Source organism: Pteropus alecto, unplaced genomic scaffold (assembly GCF_000325575.1).
Source record: "Pteropus alecto unplaced genomic scaffold, ASM32557v1 scaffold94, whole genome shotgun sequence".
Lineage (NCBI taxonomy): Eukaryota > Metazoa > Chordata > Mammalia > Chiroptera > Pteropodidae > Pteropus > Pteropus alecto.
The window spans coordinates 677,009-685,062 of NW_006437736.1; the positions used below are offsets into that span (position 1 = coordinate 677,009).

Below are 8,054 nucleotides of genomic sequence, written 5' to 3' on the forward strand. Positions count from 1 at the left end.
AAGGCAGCTGAAATCTAAGGGAAGACATAGACGTTAGCACCTGTGGCACAGAAATGACAGTCTCAGGGGCCTGCTGGGATTTGAGCTGCTTTCAAAAGGCAGCAAAATCTCTAAGGTTGGAGCACGGTGACATGCCTCAGAGAGATACCCTGAGCTAATGGAATAGACACAGTCCCTGAGACACAATGATCTGGGGCCCTTTAGCTAGCTGTGACCTTGGAGAGGTCACCCAGCCTCTCTGAGCCTCAATTCTTTCACTGGAAAAATGAGGAAGATGATATCGCCTGTCCTGTGGGTCGGCATTGCCTTAAGTCTAGCAAAATCGGCAAAGGTGAGGTGGCAGGTGGCAGGAAGCCCTTGGGATCTCCAGCCGGCTTGCTGAGGGACCGTGGCAGGTGACCAGCTCTTTCTGGGCCATGGCAGAACACAGAACACAAAGAGATCAGCTCTTTCTGTGGACTCTAGAGTATGTGGTAGAGTGTGTAGCCTGGGACAGCCCTTTCGCTCTTCCTAACCTGTAGAGTGGGCTGGACACGCTGCTCTCGGTCCCTCCCAACCCTAGGGTTCCAGGATTCAGGGCTCCCCTGGGCTGAGTATTCAAATGTGAGCGACTGTTACGCACCCCGGTGTTGTCCTCACCGGCATGCCCAGTGAGAGGAGAGGCGATGGCCCCAGAGGGGGGTCGGGGGGCGGCTCCAGAGCTGGGCGGGGTGTCCGGCACATCCATCTCTTCCATCACCCGCCCCCTCCCCTCTTCCCACTGGAGACTGTGCCTGCCTCCTCTGCATCTGTTTCAAGAATGTTGGTAACGACATTTTTAACACTGAACCCGGCTCCAAAACACCTCAAAGCAGAAAAATTCCAGGCTAAAGTAATTTGCCAGCCTGGCAGGAAGCTGCCTCCTGGGCAGATGTGGGAAGGCAGTTCAGACTCAGAGGTGGGTCCACAGTCTCTCCAACACACGTGGGGCCCGGACCCCCATCTCCCTGCCTCTGGCCCAGTCCTACCGCCCCTCCCTTCCAAATCTTTTCTCTGGCTTCCAGCCAATGTGGGGCCGTGTGCTCCTGCTGGCTTAACCCTCCCCTCCCTCTGCTTCCTTCTGGATCCCAGGCTCCCAGACCACCCTTTCCTCCCCAGCTCGAGCTTTCTGCTCTGAGTCGTGATAATAATGCTCTTGACTGGTTAGAAAACAGCTTCCCTGCCTCTAGGCGCTGCTGCCTCCTCTCCACAGCCCTGCAAGGTGAGTGTTACTCCGCTTCCCATTTCACAGCAGCGGGAACAGAGACCTAAAGAAGTCACGTCACTTGTCCCAGGTCATAGAGCCATGAGTCCAGCACCAGCCAACAGCAAACGTCTTTGTCCCAAAGCCCAGCTCTGGCTCCTTGAGCGCCACAGGCCATGGGACCCCCTGCTTCACTCGTGGGGCCGGATTAAAAGCACAGGACACACGTGTGGCTCCCTCATGGATGGCAAAGTCCTCAAGAATGAGGACCAGGCCTTACTTATTTTCTCCTCCCCAGGGCCAGGCAAGGATTGGACATTCAGAAAACGCTGTTCGAAAAGGACCTTCCAGCGTGGTCAGAAGGGACGAGGGCAGGGAAACTGCTTGACATCCCAGGGGCTGGCGCAGGCACTGCTGAGGCCCGGCCCACCCTGCGGGCAGCCATCCTGTACAGGGCCGTCGTCCCTGAGCCCAGAGGAGAACGAAAAGCCAGGTGTGCTCTGGGCTAGCTTTCTGGCTCCAGCAGGCAGCTGGTGACTATTTGTTTTTCCAACAACATCTCTGTGAAAACACGGGCTTCCTGACGTCTGTTTAGCGATGTCACGGTGGGCCCTTTGCCTTCGTCCCCACGTACTGTCTTCCTCCTCCCCTCCCGCCTACTCTAACCGCCAGGTAATTGGAAAAAGATGTAGAGCATCTTAAAACGTCCGATGCAGTGGGGTAGATGTCACTCCTGTGTCATGGAAAATACGAGTTTTCCAAAGACCGTTCGCTGGTTTCCTGCTCCCTTCCCTCCCCGCTCCTCCCCTGCCTGGTCTCTGTGCTGAGCTCAGAGCGTTGGGAGGGAGATGGGTGCTGCGTGGGCAGTGGTGATCTGACTCAAATGGGTGGAGGAGGACATCCCTCTGCGGCGGAACCCCAACCAGAACACGAACGGTAGGTGTATTAATAGAAATGGCGCATTTTGTAACTGTGGAGGCTCCGTTAACAGATTGTGCCTAAGCCCTGGCTGGCAGCCTGTGTCTCCACTCAGCGCCTCGTGCTCCAGTTATTTGGGCTTGGAGTCAGATAGCTCTCCTGTTCAAGGGCCTGCTCTGCCATCTCATGGCTGTGGGACCTCAAGCAAGTCCCTTAACCTCTCTGAGCGGCAGACTCCTCTGTAAAGTGTCAGGAGCAACGATTACCTCCCATTCTCTAAGTATGGTCATCGGGGTCAAGTGAAATGTGGAAAGAGCAGGTGGCTACTCTTCATAAGCTCTACAACTTTAGATATGACACGTCTTACCTCTCTGTCGTGTAGCCCATCTTCCAAACTAATTTTCACTTGCTGTCTCCCATTAATTCTCCAGTTCTGCTCATTATTCTCCTCCCGCCCCCCTGAGTATATCCTCCTCGATTTTTCAACCTCTGGGCCTTGGCTGGTTGACAAGGGATGAGACATAGCAATGCCTCAGAAATTCATCACAGTTCAGAGCAAGAAGGTCCAAGTTAAAATGCCAGCTCCACCTATCAGAGGCTGCGAGTCCTCGAGCGACTTACTTCCCCTTGGTTTCCCCATCTGAAAAATGGACGAGTAACAGTTCTTAACCCATAGCAGAGCTTTGAGAAGGGCATTCGCAAATTCACACAGAGGGCTGACAATACTGCCTGGCATGTAGCGTGGGCTCTTGGCTTCGATTGTATTGATCAGGAGAATGGGTACAGAAGGACACCCGAAAAAGCACAGAGATGCCACACAGCGGCATGAGGAAAGGGCCGAGGGGTGAAGGTCACGGTGGAGATGGAAAGGGAGAATAAGGGGAGAAGGGATGAGGAAAACCAGCAGACAGAGTTTTGAGGTGGTGTTTAGAGCAAGTTAGAGGGGGAAAGAGGCTGGGAACAGCAGGATGCGAGACTATGTGAAATGAGAGAGAGATCGCTTTTGTTAAAGCTCAGTGAATATTTATTGATTACGTGCAAGATACGGTCCTTGCTATTGAAAGTTTATAATCTAGGCAGGAAGGCAGAGCAAACACATGAAGGGTGAAGCTGCCGTGCCGGCGGAAAGTGGTTTGCTCTAACACTGTATGTGATCGCTCAAGGTAGGACGTGATCGAATGTTAAATCGTCGATACGGGAAATAGGAAAGGATTCAGAGGAGGGCAAGGCCTCCGCGAGACCCAGCAGTAGCCACTGCGCATGGAGAAGTGAGTCCGGAAAATGGTTAGCACTCGGCTGTCTGCTTTTTGCACCACGAACCTTGCTCTTGGATTTATTTTCGTTTTGTCGAAAGTGACTGTGGATCTAGGCTCTGGTGTGTTTATAGATGTCTTTATTTTCTCTTCTCTTATAAATGATTTTTGGCCAGGCATAGGATTCTAAGTTCCAAACACCTTCTCACAGAACTTAAAAGTGATCGTTCCATGGTCTTTCGGCCTTCAGTGTTGCCGATGCAATTTCCGGTCTTACCAAAATTCCTTTCTTTTCAGGAAACCTGCTTTTTATCTTTGAAAGCTTTTCAGACTTTCTCTTACCCTAGGCATTGTGCAAATTTCATCAGGATGTGTTGTTCTTCTTTTATAACCCATTCAATCTAAAGATTTATGGTTTGTTTTATTGTTAGCCAGGGAAGATTTTCTTCTACTATTTCTTGGATTATTTCTTCCTTTGAATTATTTCTGTTCCTTTAGACAGGTACTGAGATCTCTGGATCTATCATCCATGTCACTGAAATTTTCTTTCATTTTTTTCCATATTCTCTTAACTCTTTATCTATGCTCATTATGTCAGCCACTCTGTCTACCCATGTTCTTTTCCGTAATTGTCTGTTTCTCAGACTTAGTTTGGGTTCTGTTAATAAGCAAACCCTTAAAGAATGATTTGAGTTCATGAGGCTTATTTGGGAGATGATGCCGGGACGTATCTGCAGGGGAGTGAGGAAGCAAGATGGGGGAGGGAAGGCGAGTCCGTTACCACAGTTAGTCATGCTGCCACCCCTGGGAACCAATGTCGAACACATATCTCTGAGTTATGCCATCCCAGGGTGAGGGAGCTGGAGCATTTATAGCAAGTCCCATGGGTCATTGGTTGGGGGCTGCTTCTAGTATAAGGGGTGTAAATGCCTCAGCACTTCAAGCAGGCCACACGTTTGGGAAACAGGACTTGAAGCCACAAGGGGACACAAAAACAAAAACAAAAAGGCAAAGAAATGCAAGTACTGGCAGCTGGGATCAGTTCACTGAGGACCAAAGAGGGAAAGATGAGGGGCCATGGGCAGGGCATGTGCTATGTCTTGTTTCATGGGTGCATTATTCCTCTCGTATCCCTCTGAGGACACTGAACAACTTTCATTAAACTTCCTTCGTTTCTTTAAATGCTAGTTCATCTTCTGTAGAGCTTGGTGCTTCTCTCTAATGGTTTTCTTTTATTGATTTGAAGGAAATTTGTTGCATGACTGGGCCAATGGTAGAGAAGAGAAAAAGTCTGGTAGTGTATTCTAGAAGTTGTCTTATGGGAGTAGAGGGCCTCAGATTATTCCTGGGTTCCACTAGCTGCTTGGGGCACTACCCTGTCTCTTGCTTTTCCCACCCAAGTCTTAGACACGTTGCTGTGGTCTGGGGCCAAGTGCCTTTGCTTCCTGCTGCTTGGCAAAGCAGGCAAGGAAAGGGGTCAGCATGCCTGTTATTCTAGAAGCCAGTTCTTAAACAACCACCCTGATAATGACCCCAAGACTGAGCCTCTGATTTGGAAAACTCCCACTATTCACAGCCTCCCCCTTCTGCATATGTGTTGGGCTGTGGTTCCTCCAACACGCTCATTCTATATGCTTTCTGTCCTGAGATTCCTCAACATTAGTTGTCCACTAAAGCCACTCAGTTCTCCAACTCTATTTTGAATCTATTTTTTTAAAAATATTTCTTTCCGTCATGGCTAGAGATTGAAGATGAAAGGAGTAGTAAAAGCATGTGCCCAGTCCACCATCTTGATTCAACACTCAAGAATGATAACTGAAAGAAGCTTTGCTGAGTATTATAGAATTAATACATACCACCACCACTGTCCTCCCTTGATATTTTATCAAGAGCCCACAGTAAGGATTTGAATATCAGATGGTGTTTCCTTTTAATATGACATCTTGATGGGTTGTGTTGAGGCAGGTTGTGTTTTCCATCAATGGCTGAAACAATATCTGCTGTCCATACCTTTTATGTGACCTAACACTCCTTTCATTGAGTGGTAGGGTAGGGTCTTTGTCTTCTCACCTTGATCTGGGGCAGACATTTGTGACTACCCGATGACAGAACTCACTATGTAACTTCTGAGGCTAGATTATAAAAATGCCATGCACTTCTACCTTGCTCTGTTGGGATACTCACACTTGAAACCCAGCCACCACGCAATCAGGAAAACCAAATTAGCCCATGTGAAGAGATATATGGAGAGGCCATGCACAGCCCAGCTGACGTCCCAGCCGACAGGCAGCATCAGCTGCCATGCATGTGAGTGAAGACATATCCGGATGATTGCAGACCTCACCTGTCAAGTCGCCCCAAGCCTTCGTGTCTTCCTAGCTGAGGCCCCAAATATTGTAGGACAGAGTCCAGCTGTCCCTTCTGTGCCATGTCCAAATTCCTGACCCACAGAATCCATAAACACAGTTAAATGGTTGTTCCATACTTCTTAATTTCAAGATAAAATAACCTAAAATAGTAACTGGAATGCAAGCTACAGAGGATACAGAGGGTCCATGAAGACCATTTTCATACGGTTCTCTCTCCCTGGAATGCCCTTTATTTTCTTCTTTACCTGGGTAATTCTCCCTCATTCTTCAAGAATTAGCTCGGGCTCCATCTCCATAAAGTCTCCTTGACCAGTCTAGCCCATGGGGATCTAACCTTCCCTTAAACTCTGATGAACATCTTTCTAGTTTTTCAGAGAGATGTAATATGGTATATTGAAAATAGATGGGGAAGTCTAGTTTTGACATCAGGAATATATGGGAATCCTCACTGCAATGGTGTTTGTGATCATGAACAATCAGAGGCAACCTCAATTTCCATCAATAGAGAAAGATTAAATAAATTAAGGTGCATCTAAAACTGGAAGAGTACGGAGGTATTTAAAAAGAATGAGGAGGGGTGGGGGAGGAAGGAGAAAAAAAGAATGAGGAGACTGTGTACTGATAAGGAAGGACCAGCAGAATCAATATAAATCAATATGTCCTCAATATATCGTTAAGAAAAACAAAGTAGGTTACAGAATGGTATATTATTTGAAAATAAAGATATTTTATGTATAGACAGATGAATTTATTCTATCTATATATTTATGTCTGTATACAGCTCCAGTTCCAGCTCTATCTTCTATCTATCTATCTATCTATCTATCTATCTATCATTTATCTATCTATCATCATCATCTACCTATCATCTATCTAGACAGGTACTACAGTGGACATTAATCACTTCTCCTTGTCCAGACACATTCGTTCTGTCTTCTTCTGGAAATAGTACCCAGATGCCCTTTGGAGAACTGTTCCTTCCCACATTCTGTCCTTGTGGTTTGGTAAGACTGTATTCTTCCCACCACCTCCAGGGCTGGAACATGGGACTCAGGCCTGGTTAATCAGAGCACGGACTTTTCTCTGCCACAGTGATTGGTGTTGGACAACCAAGCTTGTCCAATTACCAGTCAGGTCTAGAGTGGACACTACAGAGGAGAGTTTGTCTGCCCCGGGGAGCTCTGATTCTGGGGTACGGTGCCTCAGTGATGGAGGAGAAGTAATTAGAACTGCCTCTTCCAAGAGCGGCGTCCTTGTGCGGCAGCAGATCAGCTTCTGACCTTGGAGCTCTAGGATATCAAAATTGAGCAAACTTGTACCCTTCCAATGAGTTCCGTTGCTGTTCACATTCCCCAGGCTGGTGCTTTTGCTTGAAATCAAAACCTCTAATAGAGAGGAGTGGAGCCAGTACCAGCCTGGCAGCGAGAGGCCATTACACCTGACTGGGAAAACGGTGAAGTCTCCACAGGGACCACTATCATGGCGTGCAATTTGACAGGGGCGTGGTTCTGGGGGCCGACTCCCGAACAACTACTGGGTCCTACATCGCTATTCGAGTGACTGACAAGTTGGCCCCTATTCATGATTGTATTTTCTGCTGCCACTCAGGCTCCGCAGCTGATACCCAGGCAGTAGCTGATGCTGTTACCTATCAGCTTGGTTTCCACAGCATTGGACTGAATGAGCCTCCACTGGTACACACAGCAGCCAGCCTCTTTAAGGAGATGTGTTACCGATACCAGGAAAGACCTGATGACAGGAATCTTCACTGTGGGTTGGGACCCCCAAGAAAGAGGGCAGGTGTACTCAGTGCCCATGGCGGGTATGATGGTAAGGCAGTCCTTTGTCACTGGAGGCTCCAGGAGCTCCTATATCTTATGGCTATGTCAATGCTACCTACTGGGAAGGCATAACTAAGGAAGAGTGTCTGCGGTTCACTGCTGATGCTCTTGCTTTGGCCATGGAGCTGGACGGCTCCAGGGGAGGGGTGATCTGCCTGGCAGCCATTGCAGAATCGGGGGTAGAGCGGCAGGTACTTTTGGGAGACTAGACCCCCAAATTCACCATTGCCACTTTAACACCTCCTTGAATCCTGGGGTTCTAGAATACAGTAAGAGACATCCTATACCGATGCAAAATTCAATGAAACAGTTTGTCAAAGGGAAAAAAACCCCTAATACATACAGAGGCTCACGATATTTTAACAATGGTTTGCTCCGAGGAGTGAGAATTAGGAGACTTTTAAGTTATATTTCTATATTATTTATAATTTTTGATTAACATATTCTACTT

At 48.0% G+C, this 8,054-nt stretch overlaps 1 pseudogene; it reads left to right on the forward strand.

The window, feature by feature from the left end:
• The first annotated feature begins 265 nt into the window (after positions 1–265).
• On the forward strand, positions 266–7,851 carry LOC102885586 (annotated as a pseudogene).
• The last annotated feature ends 203 nt before the right edge of the window (positions 7,852–8,054 follow it).